Genomic DNA, 8,009 nt, shown 5'->3' with positions numbered 1-8,009 from the left:
CATTTGATATTGGTACTATGTGAATTATATTCTCTCGCGTTATTTATGTAAATGAAGTAGATAAAATGACTATTTGTACCAAAACAGTCTCGCTTATTTGGCGTGTGTAACAATTGCTACAGCATTAGAAAGGTCTGTTTTGTTTTATCTAGCAGACGCGACGAAATAGACGCAATCAAATCGAGAAACACCACCAGTTTGGGTATTATTCATATTAACAGCTTTTCTAGTATTAGACAACGACATTTTGATTTTTCATGAATGTGTTGTTGTTGTTATGGCCTTGCCACAGTGGATACAACGATTCGCGTGAGATCACCGAAGTTAACCGCTGTCGGACGTGGTCGGCACTTGGATGGGTGACCAGCCAGGCCGCCATGCGCTGTTGCCATTTTTCGGGGTGCACTCAGCCTCGTGATGCCAATTGAGGAGCTACTCGACCGAATAGTAGCGGCTTCGGTCAATAATACCATCATAACGACCGGAAGAGCGGTGTGCTGACCTCACGCCCCTCCTCTGAGGATGACACGGCGGTCGGATGGTCCCAATGAGCCACTTGTGGCCTATGGATGGAGTGACGTGGTTGTTGTTATGATCGTCTGTCCAAAGACTGGTTTGATGCAGCTCTCCATGCTACTCTGTCCTGTGCAAGCCTTTTCATCTCTGAATAACTACTGCAATCTACATCCTTCTGAATCTCTTGGTCTCCCTCTACGATTCTTAGCCCACATGCTCCCCTCCAGTACTTAATTGGTGATCGCTTGATACCTCAGAACGTGTCCTACCATCCGATCCCTTCTCTTGGTCAGATTTGTACCATTAATTTCTCTTCTCCCCAATTCTGTTCGGTACCTCCTCATTAGTTACTTGATCTACCCATCTAGTCTTCAGCATTCTTTTGCAGCACAACATTTCGAAAGTTTCTATTCTCTTCTTATCTAAACTGTTTCTTGTCCATGTTTCACTTCCATACATGGCTAAACTCTATACAAAATCTTTCAGAAAGGACCGTGATGGCTGGGTGTTGTGTGCTGTCCTTAGGTTAGTTAGGTTTAAGTAGTTCTAAGTTCTAGGGGACTGATGACCATAGATGTTAAGTCCCATAGTGCTCAGAGCCATTTGAACCATTTGATTCAGAAAGGACTTGCTGACATTTAAATCTATACGCGATGACAACAAATTTCTCTTCTCCGGAAACGCTTTTCTTGTCATTGCAAAAACATTGAAAATGGGTGTTATAGTGAAACCTATCATACACGATGAAATGAATTCACGATGCCAAATTGACTTAATCAACATGCAGGCAAACCCAGACAATAACTCGAAGTTCATACTTGTATAAGAAGATCATTTGACAAAATTTGTTATCTTCCACGCACTAACTTCGAAAAGGGTGATGAAGTAGCGTATCATATTTTGGACGTTTTTACCACCTTTGTTGGCCCAAGTATCCTTCATTATGATAATGAACCAAGTTATTCAAAGTTTATGTGGGTTGTGGATTGATAGAAAGATAGTCCATGGGAAGGGGAAGCACAGTCAGTCTCAGGAATCAGACGAAAGAGCAAATCAAGATATCGAAAATATGTTATCAACTTGGATGGAAACAATAATTAATGTCGTGTGACTAGGGCCTCCCGTCGGGTAGACCGCTCGCCTGGTGCAAGTCTTTCGATTTGACGCCACTTCGGCGACTTGGAAATAAATGAAACTTCAATGTTGGCTGAAGGGCTGAGGTTTGTGCAAATATGGCTCATCATGAAGGGGTCAGATGTTCACCATATGAGGCCATGTTTGGGGTTCCAGTGAAAATGGGCATAGCGACCTCAGTTGTTCCACGTGATTTAATAAAAAATACAAATACTGAAGAAGCCTCGGAAACAATGTTAAACAGCTCTTCCACTGACTCACAGGAAATTGAAAATGACGGCCAAGGGATTGATCCCCAGTGAATCAAGTCCTGGAACACAAGGAACGGAGGTAGAAAATGCGGCTGCAGCACGTGAGGAAGCACCAGAGATACAGGATTTGAGACGCCGGCAACAGCTGGTGGTCGTGACGAGACACTGACAGCTTCCAGCAGTGTTAATAAAGTGAAACGCACGCGAGAAGCTGCGAAAGAAGATCTTCAATTGCAGACAAAGAAAATGAAAGCAGCCTCATGTAACAAAATTCCAAAACCTTCAGCTGGACGTAATGTGTGAATTAAAGTACAGGATGTAGAACGGGCAAAAATTGATGCAGAATCTATAACAGCAGCAGTGATAAATATTCAGGAAGGCGAATTTTATCAACTTGGTAACAAAGCTGGTAAACTGAAGGCATTCTACATTAGGAACCAATTTACATTGTGCAAGGAAAATTTTATCAGCGTCGCAGAAGTAGCAAGAGAAGAAATTAGTCTACGGGAAGTGCTTGCCAAACAATCTTTCACTGGAGGACAAGGGTTTAAAAAAATGCAGTTGCTTAAAAAAGTGTTCAACTAAAAAATGCTTGTGCAAATCGTCTTCCATATTATGTAATTTGAAAAGCCACAGCAGTCAGCCCTGTTGTAACAAAAATTAACGTTCACAAGGTAGCATTTTTTATAACATTTTTCACTAATATGGTTCATTATAAAGACATTGGAATGCAAGAATGGTTAAAATGCATAAATTTACAATAAATATAAACTATTTCAATAAATTGCTAAGCTGATTTTTTTAATGAATACGGTTTTTCCAGTTGCTGTGAGTACATCCTAACTTTTACCAACATGTCTTGGTAAAAGTTCGAAATCTATGCATATACTCATAATAACAAATTTCAGACTTTTACCACACACTGTTGGTTTCACCAGTTAATTTTAGGATCTACCAGTCATCTTACTTTTACAGTAACGTATACATAGACGAAACAATGACGGAAATAAATTAGATGTTCAAGAGTGGAATTAAAATTCACTGATGTCGATTCTACCCTCATGTAAAACGAAGAAGAATTACAGGATCTGATCAATGGAACGTCCAGTCTAATGATTACAAAATATGAACGAGAGTAAACTAGAAAAAGACAAAGGTAACTATATTTGGTGGAAATGATGACACCGAGAAGCTTAACATCAAAACTGATGGTCACGAAGTAGACGAAATTAAAGAATTCTACTGCCTTAGAAGTGAAATTATCCGTGACGGACCGAACAAGGAAGACTTAAAAGGAGACCAGCACTGGCAAAACCGGTAATCCCGGTCAAGAGAAGTCAACTAGTATCAAACCTAGGACTTAATTGGAAGGAGAAAGTTCTGAGAATGTACTTTTGGAGCACACCTTAATATGGTAGAGACACACGGACTGTGCGAAAAATCTTAACAGAAGACAATAGAAGCATTTGAGATGTGGTGCTATAGACGAATGTCGAAAATTAGGTGGACCGATAACGTAAGGAATGAGGAGGTTCTGCGCAGAATCGGAGAGGAGAGGAGCATATGGAACACCCTGACAAGAAGAAGGGACAGGATAGGAGAAAACGTGTTAAGACATCAGGGGATGACTTCCATGGTACTAGAGGGAGCTGTAGAGGGTAAAAATTGTATAGGAGGACAGATACTGAAAAACATCCAGCAAATAATTGAGTCCTACTGTGAGATGAAGAGGTTGAAGCAGGGTAGCAATTCGTGGTGTGCCACATCAGACCAGTCGGAAGACTGATGACAAAAAAAAAAAAAAAAAGTATGGGGGCTGGAAGTACGTCCTAATCTGAGAATTTTTTCAGCACGAAAATTTCTGCTCCCACATTTAAGGTATGGATCTCGAAATTGTAATACATCGTAGAGAATACGAACGAAAACGACTCCTTTGTTTTCCTTTTGGTTTTCATAGTTTTTAAGATTTCCTTTTCAGTTTTTTGTACACAATACACTCACAAAATTTCGTAATACGCAACATTTTTATTTTTATTTTGGATACTGTGTTGTAAGTGTATGAAGTGGCCGTCTGAGCTAACAGTTCGTGAAAGGACAACATAGAACTGCACATGCGAAATATTTGTCTGATTGTTTACATGCCCTGCTACTGCAGTTCGAAACTTTGAGCCGCTTAAATTGAACGGGTAAATCGGTTGAGATCATTGACATACGACGTATGAGAGAGCCCGCTCCGGATGCTGAACCTGTGAGGACAATAATTTCGGTGATAGTACTTCGCAAAGTTTTGATTTCTAATTGTAAACCGATAAGTCATAAATAAAACTTTTCTAATGCACCGTTTTTCTTTTAAAACAGATTGCAAAGAAGAAAATAAACCAGCACACTGTTCTGTATACAGTTGTTGTTGAAACAGATATATGGGAGAAACAATTAGTCTGTGGTTTAAAAGGTCTACTATCGCAGTCAAAACGGACTGTGAGAAAGGAAACAAAACATCTTCACAGCACAGCGTAACATTCTCTTTCTCGCCGTCTATTGTAACAGAAAACATGTACATTGTGTTAAAAAAAATTATATCCTATGTCCACCCTAAGGTTTTGACAGAATTCGTGTAGAAGTTTGAATTAATTCTGTCAAAAACTTGTCGAAATTTTTAGAAATGTGTTCTGCTTGGATATTTGGATATAAGACAGTCAGAATAACAATAACATAAGGAAAAATGGATGCGTGAATGATTGACAAAAATGAAGGACGTACCGTACTCCATTTTAATTTGCTTACTGCAATCCGATGTCTCTTCCGGCTTATTAAAATTTATGAATGATCTCACGGGACAGAATGCAAAGAGAAAACGTAATTAGAGAGGAAATTGCAGTTGAAATGTTATGAGCACCGTAAAATTGGGTCGCTTGAAACAGGGGGGGGGGGGGGGGGGGGCGGCTTTTAACGATTTGTCAGGATTTTACTTTTTCGAGACTGACAAGCCTGCGATATTGTTTATATGGAAAATGAGCATCGGAAATTATGTCTATGTTTCGAGGAACTGGAAGTACTTCGGAGATCGTTAATTTGTCATAGGTATGTTGATTACAAAATTATTGAATACAGTGAATGTGAATCTGAAAAATAACGCTATGGGAACTTCTTTCGAACGGCTGAACTTCAATGTGCAAGTGAGTGAAACGAAGGTCAAATATACTTTCGTTCATGGCATAACAGATGATTGCAATAATATTTTATTATCAGTGTATGTTGATTTCAAAGAATATTTTTTTTATAATATGTCCAATGCAGGGTAACATGAAACATGCTGAAGAAACAAAGAAAGAAGGAATCAGCAACTTCGTTGTACAAGTTTTAAGCATTAATGGGTATGTATATGCACTTAAATTCACGAGGAAGTCTACAAAAGCATCTAACATATTTTTATTTCCATCTCAAGATTATGTAAGTATGGTGAGTGTTGACGATGTTGTGTGCGACGTGAAACCATTGTTTGTAAGAAGAAGACGATACTGCTTCCCAGTTGAACTGCAATGAACTCTCGGGGAAGTGTGGACTTTTTGACATAACTAAATAATTTAGTTTTCAAGTTTCTAATAGCTATGTACTGAAAAATTTGATTTCATTTTGCTGTTCCCACATTTTTCATTTATCTCTGTTCTCTCAGTTAATTTTAATATTTAATGTGATGGAACTAATTTATTTTGTAACAATTTCATAAATTAATTCCTTTATGGGCAAATCATATGTATTATTATTTTGTCATTTGAAATAAACTTATCGAAAAAGCCCACGATGTGATTTCGTTTTAATTTCCATCAAATATTTCCTCTGTGTATTATTTATTATTAATTTATTATTATGTGATACCAAAACCTACAATAATCTTTTGCTGCCATTTTAAAAACAACCCTTGTGTTTCATGTATCCCAAAATGCTTTTAACATGAAATTTGTTAACAAAATAATTTTTGAGTAACACCCTACCATGGTGAAACTTGAAACTGGCACAAAAATGAGCTTTTCTGGTGCAAAGTGATTCCAAAATTTTTTTGGGAGAACATCAGCCTTGTCAACTAAGTGTCACCTGAAAGTTCCATCTAAGTTCCATCTTCCATCTAGAAGTCCCATCTAATTAAAAAAAAAAAAAAATAGGAACTGGAGAAGGTTAAAGTCGAAAGTTGTTACGAGTTACCTCATTTTACGGTAACTAAAATTTCTCACGAGGTTAAGGACATTTTAGTCACTTTTAGTGTCGTTGTATCAGCCTACGCCAGCACTACAACTGTCGTGAAAACCTGAAAAGCAGTTATGCCTTTTGTGCAATAATGTTTGTAGTTAACTAAAGAAAACTAAAGAAACTTTTCTTTCATTTTGTGTTTATTTCGCATGTCATGAAGATCAGTGGTACAATAGAGTAACAAGCTACGGTAAGCAAACAGTCTTAAATGTATACAGGTTTAGAATTTTATCAGCATGTCACTGAGTTTTTTTGCAGCAGGATGTCCATATTCCTTAATCATTTGCTGTACCATGACACTGACTTTCATTTTACGGACTGCCAGTTATTGTATGCAAACGATGTACTATTCACAATGGAAGCAGTTTCCCACAGCTGCAGTGTTGGATATTGTTGTGATCATCCCTCATCCCCTAGTACAAGGTAAATCCTTCTGCGAACCGGTTGTGTCCACAAGGATCCATGTGTCCGTGTCCACAAGCCTCTGGCCGTCCGCTGTGGCCGACTGGTTCTAGGCGCTTGTGTCCGGAAACACGCGGCTGCTACGGTCGCAGATTCGAATCCCGCCTCAGGTATGGATGTGTGTGATGTCCTTAGATTTACTTAGTTCTAATTCTAGGGGACTGATGAACTCAGATGTTAAGTCCCGTGGTGCTTAGAGCCATTTGAACCACAAACCTCTGGACACCGTATGTATATACGATGTCCTCAGACGCGGTCCCACGACAAATAAGAGCCCCACAAAAATCTTGTGACGTCATACTACAGTACACCCCCCCCCCCCCCAGCAAATCGAACTAAAGGGGGGAATAACAATTTTTTCGGTTATGCCATGAACATCTAATATTATTATAGCATTTTGTATTGTAATTGAAATATGTATTTTTGAAAAGTTTTTAAGGTCAAACGAATCCTATAATTTCTTTGTAGACTACGCTTATGGCAACGGCCTTGCCGCAGTATACACACCGGTTCCCGTCAGATCACCGAAGTTAAGCGCTGTTGGATGTGCCCGGCACTTGGATGGGTGACCGACCGGGCCGCCATGCGCTGTTGCCATTTTTCGGGGTGCACTCAGCCTCCTGGTGCCAACTGAGGAGCTACTCGACCGAATAGTAGCGGCTCTGGTCACAGAAAACCATCATAACGACTGGGAGAGCGGTGTGCTGACCACACTCCCCTCCTATCCACATCCTCATCTGAGGATGACTCGGCGGTCGGATGGTTCCGATGGGCCACTTGTAGCCTCAAGACGGAGTGCTGTTAAACTGCTGTGCTACGCTTATGTTCTCTATTAATGTTAATATTACATTTTTAGGATTGTTGTTGTTGTTGTGGTCTTCAGTCCTGAGACTGGTTTGATGCAGCTCTCCATGCTACTCTATCCTGTGCAAGCTTCTTCATCTCCCAGTACCTACTGCAACCTACATCCTTCTGAATCTGCTTAGTGTATTCATCTCTTGGTCTCCCTCTACGATTTTTACCCTCCACGCTGCCCTCCAATACTAAATTGGTGATCCCTTGATGCCTCAGAACATGTCCTACCAACCGATCCCGTCTTCTGGTCAAGTTTCATTTCTTAGCCCCAATCCATATTCACCTACTATGTTTCCTTCTCTCCCTTTTCCTACACTCGAATTCCAGTCACCAATGACTATTAAATTTTCGTCTCCCTTCACTATCTGAATAATTTCTTTTATTTCATCATACATTTCTTCAATTTCTTCGTCATCTGCAGAGCTAGTTGGCATATAAACTTGTACTACTGTAGTAGGTGTGGGCTTCGTATCTATCTTGGCCACAATAATGCGTTCACTATGCTGTTTGTAGTAGCTTACCCGCATTCCTATTTTCCTATTCATT

General features: G+C 39.6%; 1 pseudogene; it reads left to right on the top strand.

The window, feature by feature from the left end:
• The first annotated feature begins 7,087 nt into the window (after positions 1 to 7,087).
• LOC126211049 (5S ribosomal RNA) lies at positions 7,088 to 7,205 on the top strand (annotated as a pseudogene).
• The last annotated feature ends 804 nt before the right edge of the window (positions 7,206 to 8,009 follow it).

Source organism: Schistocerca nitens, chromosome 10, assembly GCF_023898315.1.
Source record: "Schistocerca nitens isolate TAMUIC-IGC-003100 chromosome 10, iqSchNite1.1, whole genome shotgun sequence".
NCBI classification, from domain to species: Eukaryota; Metazoa; Arthropoda; class Insecta; order Orthoptera; family Acrididae; genus Schistocerca; species Schistocerca nitens.
The sequence above is the reverse complement of the archived record's forward strand: the minus strand, read 5'-3'. Positions and strand labels throughout refer to the sequence as shown.